This window comes from Chelonia mydas, chromosome 11 (genome assembly GCF_015237465.2).
Source record: "Chelonia mydas isolate rCheMyd1 chromosome 11, rCheMyd1.pri.v2, whole genome shotgun sequence".
Classification (NCBI taxonomy): Eukaryota; Metazoa; Chordata; order Testudines; family Cheloniidae; genus Chelonia; species Chelonia mydas.
The window spans coordinates 34467749-34480164 of NC_051251.2; positions in this window are offsets into that span (position 1 = coordinate 34467749).

Consider the following 12416-nt stretch of genomic DNA (forward strand, 5'->3'; position numbering starts at 1 on the left):
CAGTCCTGGAAAAATCATGGAGCAGGTCCTCAAGGAATCCACTTTGAAGCACTTGGAAGAGAGGAAGGTGATCAGGAATAGTCAACATGGATTCGCCAAAGGCAAGTAATGCCTGACCAACCTGATTGCCTTCTATGATGACCAACCTGATTGCCTTCTATGGCTCTGTGGATATGGAGAAAGTGGTGGACATGATATACCTTGACTTTAGCAAAGCTTTTGATATGGTCTCCCACAGTATTCTTGTCAGCAAGTTAAAGAAGTATGGATTGGATGAATGGACTGTAAGGTGGATAGAAAGCTAGCTAGATCATAGGGCTCAAAGGGTAGTGATCAATGGTTTGATATCTAGTTGGCAGCCAGTATCAAGTGGAGTGTCCCAGGGGTTGGTCCTGGGGCCAGTTTTGTTCAACATCTTCATTAATGATCTGGATGATGGGATGGATTGCACCCTCAGCAAGTTCGCGGATGACACTAAGCTTGGGGAAGAGGTAGATACTCTGGAGGGTAGGGATAGGGTCCAGAGCGACCTCGACAAATTGAAGGATTGAGCCAAAAGAAATCTGATGAGGTTCAACAAGGACAAGTGCAGATTCCTGCACTTAGGATGGAAGAATTCCATGCACTGCTATAGGCTGGGGACCGACTGGCTAAGTGGCAGTTCTGCAGAAAAGGACATGGCAATTACAGTGGACAAGAAACTGGATATGAGTCAACAGTGTACCCTTGTTGCCAAGAAGGCTAACATCATATTAGGCTGCATTAATAGGAGCATTGCTAGCAGATCAAGGGAAGTGATTATTCCCCTCTATTCTGCACTGGTGAGCCCATATCTGGAGTATTGTGTCCAGTTGTGGGCCCCCCACTAAAGAAAGGATGTGGACAAATTGGAGAGAGTCCAGCAGAGGGCAACAAAAATGATTAGGGGGCTGGGGCACATGACTTACGAGGAGAGGCTGAGGGAACTGGACTTATTTAGTCTGCAGAAGAGAAGAGTGAGGGGGGATTTGATAGCAGCCTTCAACTACCTGAAATGGGGTTCCAAAGAAGATGGAGCTAAGCTGTTCTCAGTGGTGGCAGATGACAGAACAAGGAACAGTGGTCTCAAGTTGCAGTGGGGGAGGTCTAGATTGGATATTAGGAAACACTATTTCACTAGGAGAGTGCTGAAGCACTGGAATGGGTTACCTAGGGAGGTGGTGTCAAGTATGAGAGGGTAGCCGTATTAGTCTGTATCCACAAAAACAACAAGGAGTCCGGTGGCACCTTAAAGACCAAATACATCTGTTAGTCTTTAAGGTGCCACTGGACTCTTTGTTGTTTTTAGGGAGGTGGTGGAATCTCCATCCTTACGTTTTTAAGGCCTGGCTTGACAAAGCCCTGGCTGGGATGATTTAGTTGGGGTTGGTCCTGTTTTGAGCAGGTGGTTGGACTAGATGACCTCCTGAGGTCTCTTCCAACCCTAGTCTTCTATGATTCTATGATCCTTTGAGGAGCATCATGTGATCAGTTAAAGATTGCATTGTAATCCACGTGCTCAAGAAGGCAGAGTGAAGATTACAGGTGCATCCTTAATTTAAGCATTTCCTTATTTCTGAGTAAACAATTGTGCCACATTGATGCAGGATGAAGACATCTATTGTATTCAAGTATAAATACACAAAATACGAAAACATATATTATATAATATGACAAATAGTCAAATTTCTAGAGACATGTATGGAGTGAGATACTGTATTCTGAGTCTCATAATAGCTCTTCTAAGTGCTTGTTTCTCCTTTCACTTCATATATTTGGTTCATTGCATGGAAGCTTATACCAGCCCAGCAAACATTTTAAAAAGGAAGTTTTAAGTTGCTTCTCAGTGTTGTCTGTTAACTGTGCAATTCTGCTGCTGTTCTAGCAATAGGTATTACTAGGTGAAATGATTGCACCTCATTGTGCAAACATTAGCCCACAGACTTTTCATACTTGTTAGGTCTGTACCCAGGCCTAAGTTATTTATAGACAGGGTTAAAAAAAACACAGAATCAAATACTGACTGTGAGTTAGAGAAGAGGGGATAAAAGTTTAGGCTTAACCTATAGGGAAACCTGTGGAATAAAGCAACCTGGTGTCCAATGTGGGGGTGGGAAAAGGAGAGAGAGTAAAAAGGCTAAAAGAGATCAAGTCTAATGAACCGTTGGAGGAAACTGGGAGTCTAGAGCCTCAGAACGAAAGAGAGGCCAAGCAAAGCAGAGATAAATAAGATCAGCCACAATGTCACCAAATTGATCCAGAGTTCAAAAACCATCAAATCACTCTATACAATAAAAATGAGAGAAAAGAAACATTCAGTGTCAGGATTCCCAAGGAGTGCTTGCTGACGTTGAGCGTAACAAGAAAAAGACATGCTTGTAACATAATCTTGCTCTTTTTTTAAGCACAGAGAATTTGAAATGTACATGCTGCTCTATTGTTTTGTGTTGTATAGTCTGTATGTCATGTAGCTGTAAGTCCAATGGAATTTTTCTACTGTACAAAAAGAGGGAAATTAATGTTGGATGAATGCAGTGGATATTTCCGTTATTAAAGAGTTACAATTGGACCAGAAGTATACGTAGCTGCTAATGTCCTGCAAACTGTTAAAGAACAAAATTACAGCAATTCCTGTACCTAGAATGAAAGATTAATGATTGAGGCATAGCAGTAAACAGAAGAAAATCCTAAGGTATGAATTAAATTGAACATTACCAAAACATTTTTGGTAACTGAAACAAATTTATTTTAAAGAAATAGAACATTTTAAATCCTATCTGTGATATTTCTGAAGTACCTATCACCTTTGTATCTAAGTGCCAAACAAAACAAAGCAATCACCTTTATTTTTTTAAAGCCTGTGTACCTCTTAGTGATGTAAATAGGAGGTATTACCCATATTTAGCAGGTTACAATATTTAGACACCTAAGCACCTCTGACTTGGTAGACTTATTTTTGATAAGTGGTGCTTATAAGTGTTGGTATGAAGCGTAAGTAGCTAATGCAAATATGTTACCGACCCCTACCAGAGCTAGCAATTATGGAAATTTTCAAAGCCTTCATCTTTTATAATTAGACATAGCCGGCTTATAGTGAAGAACTCACCTCACTGGCCAGCTAGGTCCTTATTCGAGTGTTCTATGAGAAATGAAGTATTTGAAATCAGAGGAATGGTGTATTCCATAAAGGCATTTAAGAGATGGTGGGTATTTTGAAATAATAATGCACAGACTTCTAGCATTTTGTTTGCTATGCACGAAAGATGAATAAAAAGCATGCAAAATCTTGTAATTGATTATAATTAAGTGTACTTTCAAATTCATGTGAAATGCTAATTAATATTATTCACAAAATCCAAAATGCAAGTTTTGTTAGCTTGGATAAAGGAAAGGAACACAGGGTTAGATACAAGGCAGGGGCTGCCCATACGCAAAGCCTAACAATCTTCCCTATTAGAAAGATAGGTTAATTATTGTTTGACAGTTTAAGGGCCTGATGCAAAGCCCTCTGAAACTATACAAATATTTCCATTTGGCTTTGAATCAGGCTCCAAGAGATGCATCAATCAGAAGAATGAAGGCATTGAATGTGCATTTCAGTATATAACATATTTCATTACAGTATGAGTGTCAGATTTTTCTGACAACATCTTGCATGTAACACTTTGTGACTAACAGATGCATTAATGTAGCTGAGCCATGTATGTGTCTTATTACAAGAAATGCAGCTCCAGGTGGACTGATGACTCTTAATAGTGATGGTCCAAAAATATTAGAATAGCTCAGAATCAGCGGGTACCTATCTACCTCATGGCTAAAGCAGAGATTTGGTTACATAAGTGCCACTTACTAACTGTCAGCAGATTACACTGTTTGACCTTTTTGATAAGACCAGACCAATTCCATTGAGGTGAATCAGGTAACTGAATGAGAACGAGAAAGAAAAAAACTTGGATCTGGTTCTCTTCCGTCTTGCCCTTTTTGTAATCATGTACACCTTGACAAAGTGGTTGTAAAATTCTGCCATTCAGACTTAGCAGTGATTTATACCTAAAGAAGGTGCAAGACAGTAGAGAATCAGGCCGCAGGGATATACAAGCCACAAAGGCATGCTTATAACAGCATGTGACAATGCGATTGCATTTTTATATTCAATCCAAGGTGTTGTGTGTGTGTGTCAGAAAGAGAGAGAATAATGAATAGAGATCAAAGTGCTTCTCTTCTAGATCAATGGTCTGAAGCTTGCTAGGTCTGTACTGATAGAAAATAGTTGGTATCACATGTGAAAGTTGGGTGGATTCTGTTTACTTAAGAGTAGAATGTCGTCTACCTCAGACACCATAGTTAGGGCTTGTTGCTACACAGCAGAGAGTCCAAGGATCAAATGTACAAGAAGGTTGAACTATATTCTCACTCTTAAGATTGGTCCCTACAGGTCAGAGGCAAAAGCATATAGGCAGCAGATAAGGCTAGAAAGCCCATATCTCTTCCTAGGCTTTTGGGGCGGGAGAGGTGTGCTGAGGCCTGGGATTTGTGCACTGATGGATTGGATCAATGCCTGAAGCGTTGATGTTTTTTCCACTTGTTAGCTTTGAGGAAGCTACTAGGTTTGTTTTTTACTGTAGTATGTGGCTATTGTTTTATAAAGTATAAAGAAAGGAGTATAAAGAAATTTGTGCTGTGCCATGTCTGTTGCTCTTATCCACTGGATAAAGACTTCAGTTTCCTGTGCTGTCAATCTAGCACCTTTCATGAGCCGCAAATGAGATTAAAAAGTAAAGCAACTTAACAAAGTTAGAGGTGAGCCACAGCTACATGCTCAGAAAGGGGAAAATAAGGATTAATAACTAGTTCAATGAGGGAAGTGAAGCATGCTCACAGGGAGTGAAGGTAGCAAACATTATGGAAGCTACTGTACATTATGGGTGAACGTCAAAAGATTTGAAGGCTTGGTTCAGAAGTTTTGATAAATTTATCTCATCCTATTTGAGTGAGAATTCATCCTGCTAATTTCAAAAGATTTGGTTCTCTTGTGAAACCTTTAGTACTTCTGGGCCTGGGTCATATTGAAGTACCACAAGAATAGCTCAGCTTGCACTTTCTGCTTTCTAGCCTAGTTCAAAGTAGGAAGTGTACAGATATTAAAAGCACATACAAATAAAATGTCACCCAACTCTTTCATGCTTCAGAACAGCTCTACATACAGTAAAATCAGTTTGAGTACACAGCAAAGATCCAGATAAGTTCTTGTTTTACCCTCCTTTGTTGCTCTTCCCTAAATGGATCACAAAAAAATCATCTTTTTAAAGACACGCTTTTTCAAACCTGGGTGCCTTAAGTTAGTCACCTAAATCCGTGACTTGATTTTTAAACTCAAACTCTCAACACTCATTTACTTCATTAGGCGTTGCAGGTGCTCACCACCTTTGTAAAGTAGGAGACCAGTTTAGGTGACTCACTTTAGGCACTGAAGTTTGAAAATGTGGGCATCTGTTTTGTGTGTCTCCTTTTTGTCTGCTGTATATTTTCTATACAGAAACTATATCTGTTTCTAAGATAGGGTGACCAGATGTCCAAATTTTATAGGGACAATACTGATATTTGGGGCTTTTTCTTAAATACATGCCTATTACCCTCCACCTCCTGTCCCGATTTTTCACACTTTCTATCTGGTCACCCTATTCTAAGATATCCTGTGTCATAAAGTAAACATTGGCATGCTCAAAATTTTTTTTTTTTACAGAACTTAAAGAGACATACAGCGATGCCAACTGGTCAGTAACTCATGGGAGGTATTTCTCTAAATGCAATAGCATTACCCCGCCCTACTAGTTTAGTAAAAAGTACTTTTCACATTATAGGCCTTTTTACTCAAAAAAAAAAAATCTTTGAACATCACTGATTTTCACAATCAAGCTGCGAGGGCAGTGGTGGCAGAGGTCTATTTTTTTAAAAAAAATTAGTCATTCTTGGGTATTGAACAGATGGAGCTGTATTTTTCACAGCGGCAGATGTAGAACAGCATAGCACTATGAAAACCAGCCTCTTTAAACATTGAGATGCACACAGTATCAACACAAGATGGCACCAAGGACCAATATCTAAGGGATAACTGTTTGGCCTTCTAAATCTTAAGCATCGTGTAATCACAGGTGTTTCAAATACAAAGTGTTCTTTGAGCTATTTTGTATAGTGAAACAAATTTTGATGAACAAGTTGTCTGTACTGGCAGTGTACAACATTTCCGTAACTAATTTATTTTAGAAACTAAAGCTTGAGAAAAGTGTTTATGCCACATCAATCATTGCCTTTCCTGTTCAAGAAATTTTCTCATAAGTTGTGTACACTATATCCTCCTCAAGCTTTGCTGTGAGCACATTTTCTTTATTCCTTAATTGAAGATCAATGCGCTATTTTTCCGCTATGTTTTGTTAGCTTGCATCATAAGTTTCTAAAGGTTCAAAAAAGAGACTTAAGGTTCATCTTTTTAGGTTTTTGCTGCTGAATTTTAGTTTCAAATTCTCAACATGTAAATAATTCCTTGCCAGCAATTTAGGATACTGGCTATATTCTATTATAATATGCTTACATGTCTGCTATTGTACAATGGTGCATAATATGACCTCCCTATGAGATAAACTCCATAACTTCTGTGTTCTCCATTCATTCTATTAATGTATTTGTTTCCTCCACTGGCCTCCAAATGGCATACTGCTATTTTGATATGCTTCATCTCTCTCTGTTTTAAACATACCTTATATGTATAAGAAAAAATAAACTGAGGTCCACTATATGCATTAAAAGAAGATTAAAAGAATGTAAGTGTGATGTTGCACTCCATATGCTTTATGATAATATGCTTATGAATGTGAATATGATGTAACTGCAATATGCTTTATGCAAAAGGTCTCTTGTAAGGTATCATTACAAAGCTTATAATCTACTGAGTGTGTTCATCCTATTTGTTTGCATGTATTATTTCTATGTGTGGAGTTAGGAGAATAAGATATAAACTTGTATTACTGATGTAAACATATTAAGTGGAAGCCATTAAGGGTGCTTCAGAATCAATGAACTATAAATGACTGTGTTTACTTGCAAACCTTCCTGTGTACCTGTGGGCCAGCCCAGGAAGAATGGAGGCTTGGGTCTCACAGGACATGTGACCATGTCACATGATACTGGAATCCATCTTAAATCTGGTACTTTTCCATTTAGAAGGAGGGGTGGGGACCCAGAGAGATAAAAGATTCCCGCCTTGTGCCAAAGCTATAAAAGGGGTGGAGCAGGACAAAAGGGGCTGCCAGTCATGAGAAAACCCCTGCTTACCACCTGAGATGTCTGCTGGAACTAACAAGGACTGTACCATGGAAAAGGATTGGGCCCAGACTAGGAAGGAGTCTAGTCTGTAAAAGAAGCTTATTGGAACATCTCTGAGGGTGAGATATTACCTGTAATCAATTTCTTAATGTATTAGGCTTAGACTTGTGTGTTTTTTGCTTTATTTTGCTTGGTGACTTAATTTGTTCTGTCTGTTATTACTTGAAAACCCTTAAATCCTACTTTTTATACTTAATAAAATCACTTTTGCTTATTAATTAACCCAGAGTAAGTAATTAATACCTGGGGGGGAGCAAATGGCTGTGCATATCTCTCTGTCAGTGTTATAGAGGGCAGACAATTTATGAATGTACCCTGTATAAGCTTTATACAAAGTAAAACGGATTTATTTGGGGTTTGGATCCCATTGGGAACTGGGTGTCTGGGTGCTGAGCTGTTTTCAGTTAAGTCTGCAGCTTTGGGGGCATGGATGAGACCCTGGGTCTGGGTTGCCACAGGCTAGCCTGTCTGGCTCAACAAGGCTTGATTCTGGAAGTCCCAAGCGGTCAGGGAAAATGGGGTCAGATGTAATTTCAGCACATTAGATGACAGTCACAAGGGGATCTCCATGACCACACCCATCACAGTAAGATTCTTTAGATCAGTGGTTTCAAAACTGTGGTCCCTGGAGTGGCTGCTCGTGACCTGTGTAGAGCTGGCTGGTCCCATGGGGTAGTCTACTCTTGTTATCACATGTTAAAAATGGAAATAATAATAATACAGCACTGCTTTACTAAAATTACTTTTCAGTGTAAATAATCCCTGTAGTTACTACAAATATGTTATGTGATTGTGAATGGGAGTGGAGGTGGTTCCAAAACCAATATCTTTATTAAGATGTGGTCCACACTATGAAAATATATGAGAATTCATTATCTGGATTATAAACTCTTCAAGCCAGGGATCTTGTCACTCTACTTGTATGTAAAGGGATAAGCATGCTGTTGGCACTATGCGATTAATAATACTGATAAAACTAAGTAACAATGATAGGCAAGACCAGTAATCATTTAGTCTCATGACAAGTCAAGGCAGAAACATTTCAAAGAATGGTTTGTCTAAGGCATTGGTCACAATGAGGCCTCCTCAGATAGAGAAGGCTTCCCACTGATTGTGCAATGAGTCTCACTGAAACTCTGAAGCAAACTTTCTATTATATTATCTCCTACCTCTCTCTGACTTTTTAGTTGAAGACAATGGGACAAATTCTGCTGTCAGTTATACCAATAAAACCCTATCAAAGTCAGTGTAGTTGCACAGGTATAACTCAGAGCAGAACTGAGCCCGGTCTCATAGTGTTTACAGTAATCTGTAAGCATGGACCATGGAAGGAGGACTATCACACTGCTAGCAGCTTGTCACAAATTGTCATTTGAAATTATAACATAGTTGTGCCCAGTTATCATTGTGAGCTGGCCCGTAGCCAAAGCCTGAAGCAGCCAGATGAGCTGTTAAACATGGGTGATCCAAATATGAGCAGGTGGAAACGAGATCCATGTCTCATTCTCAGAAGCCAATAAACACGCTATTGCTTTTCATTATGCAACATGGGGGGTCAAACTTAGGATGCAAATAGCATGTCTGCTCTGTCCTAAATTTCAAAGAAAATAGTCCCAGTGGTCAGTTCTGACACATATCAAGTTACCACAATCTCTGTGTATCCACAGGAAAAATTAATAAGCACTGGTGGGAATATGAGTAATGTTTTCAGTTCTGTGACTATTTCCAAAGACACCCTTGCCTGTTCTCAGGAGGTGTCTGAGGGAAGAACTGATCCCGTGGCACTGTCATTATAGCATAATTTGTAATAAAGTGCTGGTAATATCTGATCATTCCTAAAAGGAAAGCAAATGAACAACATCCTGAAATACTGATCACCAAGTCTCAAAAAACATACAGCTGAAACAGAAAGGGTACATAGACAGGTAAGAAAAATGGTTAGAGATTATAGAGTTTTATAGTCTGTCATCTAGGACTGTCAAAGTTAATAGCCATAAAATGAACCCCTTCTTTTGTCCCAAATCATTTCACTTACATGCCAAATGAAAAGAGTGGATGTAAATTGTTCATTTCATTAGATATGTAAAGTAAAGTAATCCCAGGTATGTAACATTTCATATGCTAGTTGTTCTATTGTTAGCCTTAGAGAAGCATGACTAAATATCTATTCTAGTTCAGCACTGAAACCTTAGCTCCTATGTCTAAGATCAACAGAACAGTAAACTCAGAGAAAGAGAGAGAACAATGGCATATTTTGAAAGCTAGGACTGCAGTGATTGTTGAGTCAGGGTCTCAGAGTTGGTTCTACCAATTTGCCAAGGAAGTCTCAGAGAGGCCTATGGGACACTACTTTCTTGGAAAAGAAACAAGACAATAACTACTCCTCTGCTCTCACTCACCTTCCTGCTGGTGTCTCATGAAGGGCAGGGCAGCAAACTGTTTTCCTATCCTGAAAAAACTTTAGAAATTTTGAAAATGTTTCCCATCTCAAAACTTTTCAGAAAGAGATAATCTGAGACTTTTTGGTTTAAGTCAATCAAAACATTTGGTTTTGATTTCAACCTTTTTTTCTTTTTAAAATCTTTTTTAGTGTAACTAAGTCATTTTAACTCTATGAAGCAAAACTTTCTGGTTTGACAATGTTGACACAGGACATTCTACCATCTCAAAACCTTTTTTCCTAAAAAATTTTTATGGCTCCTGTTTAGTTCTGTTTAGACAAATCAGCATTTTTTTTTGCAGAGAAACATTTCAATAAAAAATTCCCAACCAGTACGTGCTTTCCACATGTACTCTAACCCACAAACACTAACCTCTACAACACATTATAACACTGCCTCATCTCGTACCTCCCTAGCACTCACTCAGAACACCTCAAACATGTGCACTGCCCCCTAATGCCCAACCCACTCATATCCTTTGTGCCTCCTTCTCTACACCCATTGCATCTACCCAATCTCCTGAGCTCTGCCTGTTCCCCCTTCTGCGGCTTCTGGGGATGGAGTAGTATCAGTTTTGTGCCTCTACACAGGACAGCAAGAACTGGCTTGACTCCTCTGTATGGCTAGGGAAGGTGGATGCTGCTGCTACTGATGTAGGAGTTACTGGAAGCAGGCAGTGCAGGCTCTGACAGTAGCTCTCAGGTGATGCCTATGGCAGCCTCTCTGGTCATGTGATATGTGACATGTACAGCCAGAAGCTACATGATTTGCATGGACCCAGAATCAGCTCTGCAGGTTCTTGGTCGTACTTGTTTGTGGTTAATTATGTGAATAGTTTTGCTGAAATCTGTGACACTGCTCACATGCTTGAAGTTAAGGACATGCTTAAGTGCTTTGCTGGACTGAGGCCTTACATGCATTCTGAGAGATGGCAGGCCAGGACTGGGTGCTTGTCTTTTGTTGGGAGATGGGCACTTGGGGATGGATGATGATGGAATAATTTACAGTTGGGAGGGGAGTATGACAGGATTTCCATAGCTGGGAGGGAGGGACAGAGGGATGGTCTTGGCTCTGGACAACATGTGAGAGAGAGGCGTACTCAGCAGCTGAGGGTGGACAGGACTATGTTTGTCAGATAGATCTTAGAACCAGGTGTTTGTTAGACATAGGAGGTATTTAGGGTTCTGTAACTGCAACCATGGTCAGGATGGGATGCTTGATGAGGGAATTGCAGATGAATTTGACATTTGAGAGCATTCTTGAGGTTTTAAACAAGAAAGGTATGAAAGGGAATAGATGGGCAAATACTCATCTACCAGGTTCTATGGGCTAATTTCCTGGCAAAAACCTTCACTCTGTCCCTTGGCATGTATGACTTCTAATGTAACATTGATGTGCTCTTGATGTACAGTCAAACTGCATCTATTTCTGTAACCTTCAATGCATTTTGTAGTACTGCATAAACTGTGCCTTCATGAATTGAGAGGCCCTCTTGTAATGCAAAGGGACTGAGTTTAAGTTGCTACAGGAGCATTAATCAGATTTACTAACTTTGGTGGGACCAACATTTCAGCTGAAACATTGCAATTAATCTGGCTTTATGCATATAATGTAACAAATATTGTATACTTAGGAAAGAGAAGAGGAGTAACTTGTTCATTGAGCCTAGATACAATTCTTTGTTCCTCACCCATTTATCTATGATCTGTTTAGTAGCAGGACAAAACTAAAATCAACATGTATGTGAAAGAGGGGAAAACCCGAGTAGAGTAATTTAAACTAGGCAGACAATTTTAAGGAGCTCTGATTTAAATTGAATGGAAAATAGCCGTGTGTGTTCAGCAACTGATGGCAGAATAGATCCCTCATTACCTCATTTACCTTCCCTCTTTTTCCTGATACTCTTACCAGTCTGGCCTCTAGCTCTTTCAGAACAAAACAATCTTTTTTCAGATTCTTGCAAACAGACTCCTTCAGGCTCCTGGAATTTCAGCTCACATGCTAATTGTTGTTCACCCATTAGCTTGATCTTCTTTACCATCCTGAAATCACCTCCTTAGGCAGGTAGAAGATGGCGTGTACTTAATCTCTAATGTTATACCCAAATCCACTATAAACTAAATGAAGCTCACTCAGTACTGGAGCCTGTGGAGTTATGGAAACACATAATATCAGAACAAGAGTTTTTAATCCTGCTTTCATGCTGAGTATGAGCTTGTATGTGTTTGAGTGTTCAGAGCAGGCTGCAAGATTAAGCCAAGGGAGACTGTACAGTGTCCAGTCTTGCCGAGCTGCGCAGGACCCAAGGGGAGAGGAGCAAAAGTGTCTTTATTGCCATTTTTGTGATTCCTCTAATCCATGGGATTGCTGGGAGTTGGTTTATTCCCTGGTACAGGGAAAGTTGAATCAGTTGGAGATCACAAAAGCACAGAGTGCTCCAAATGTGCCTTTACCCTCCCAGATACACCCTGACGTGCCCTCTACACTGTGGCTCTAGGAGATATTTGTTTAGAGACTGTATGCTGGCTTTATGCCATCAAGGGATTCTCCTACACTAAGGGAATCCCTAGCTGGCCA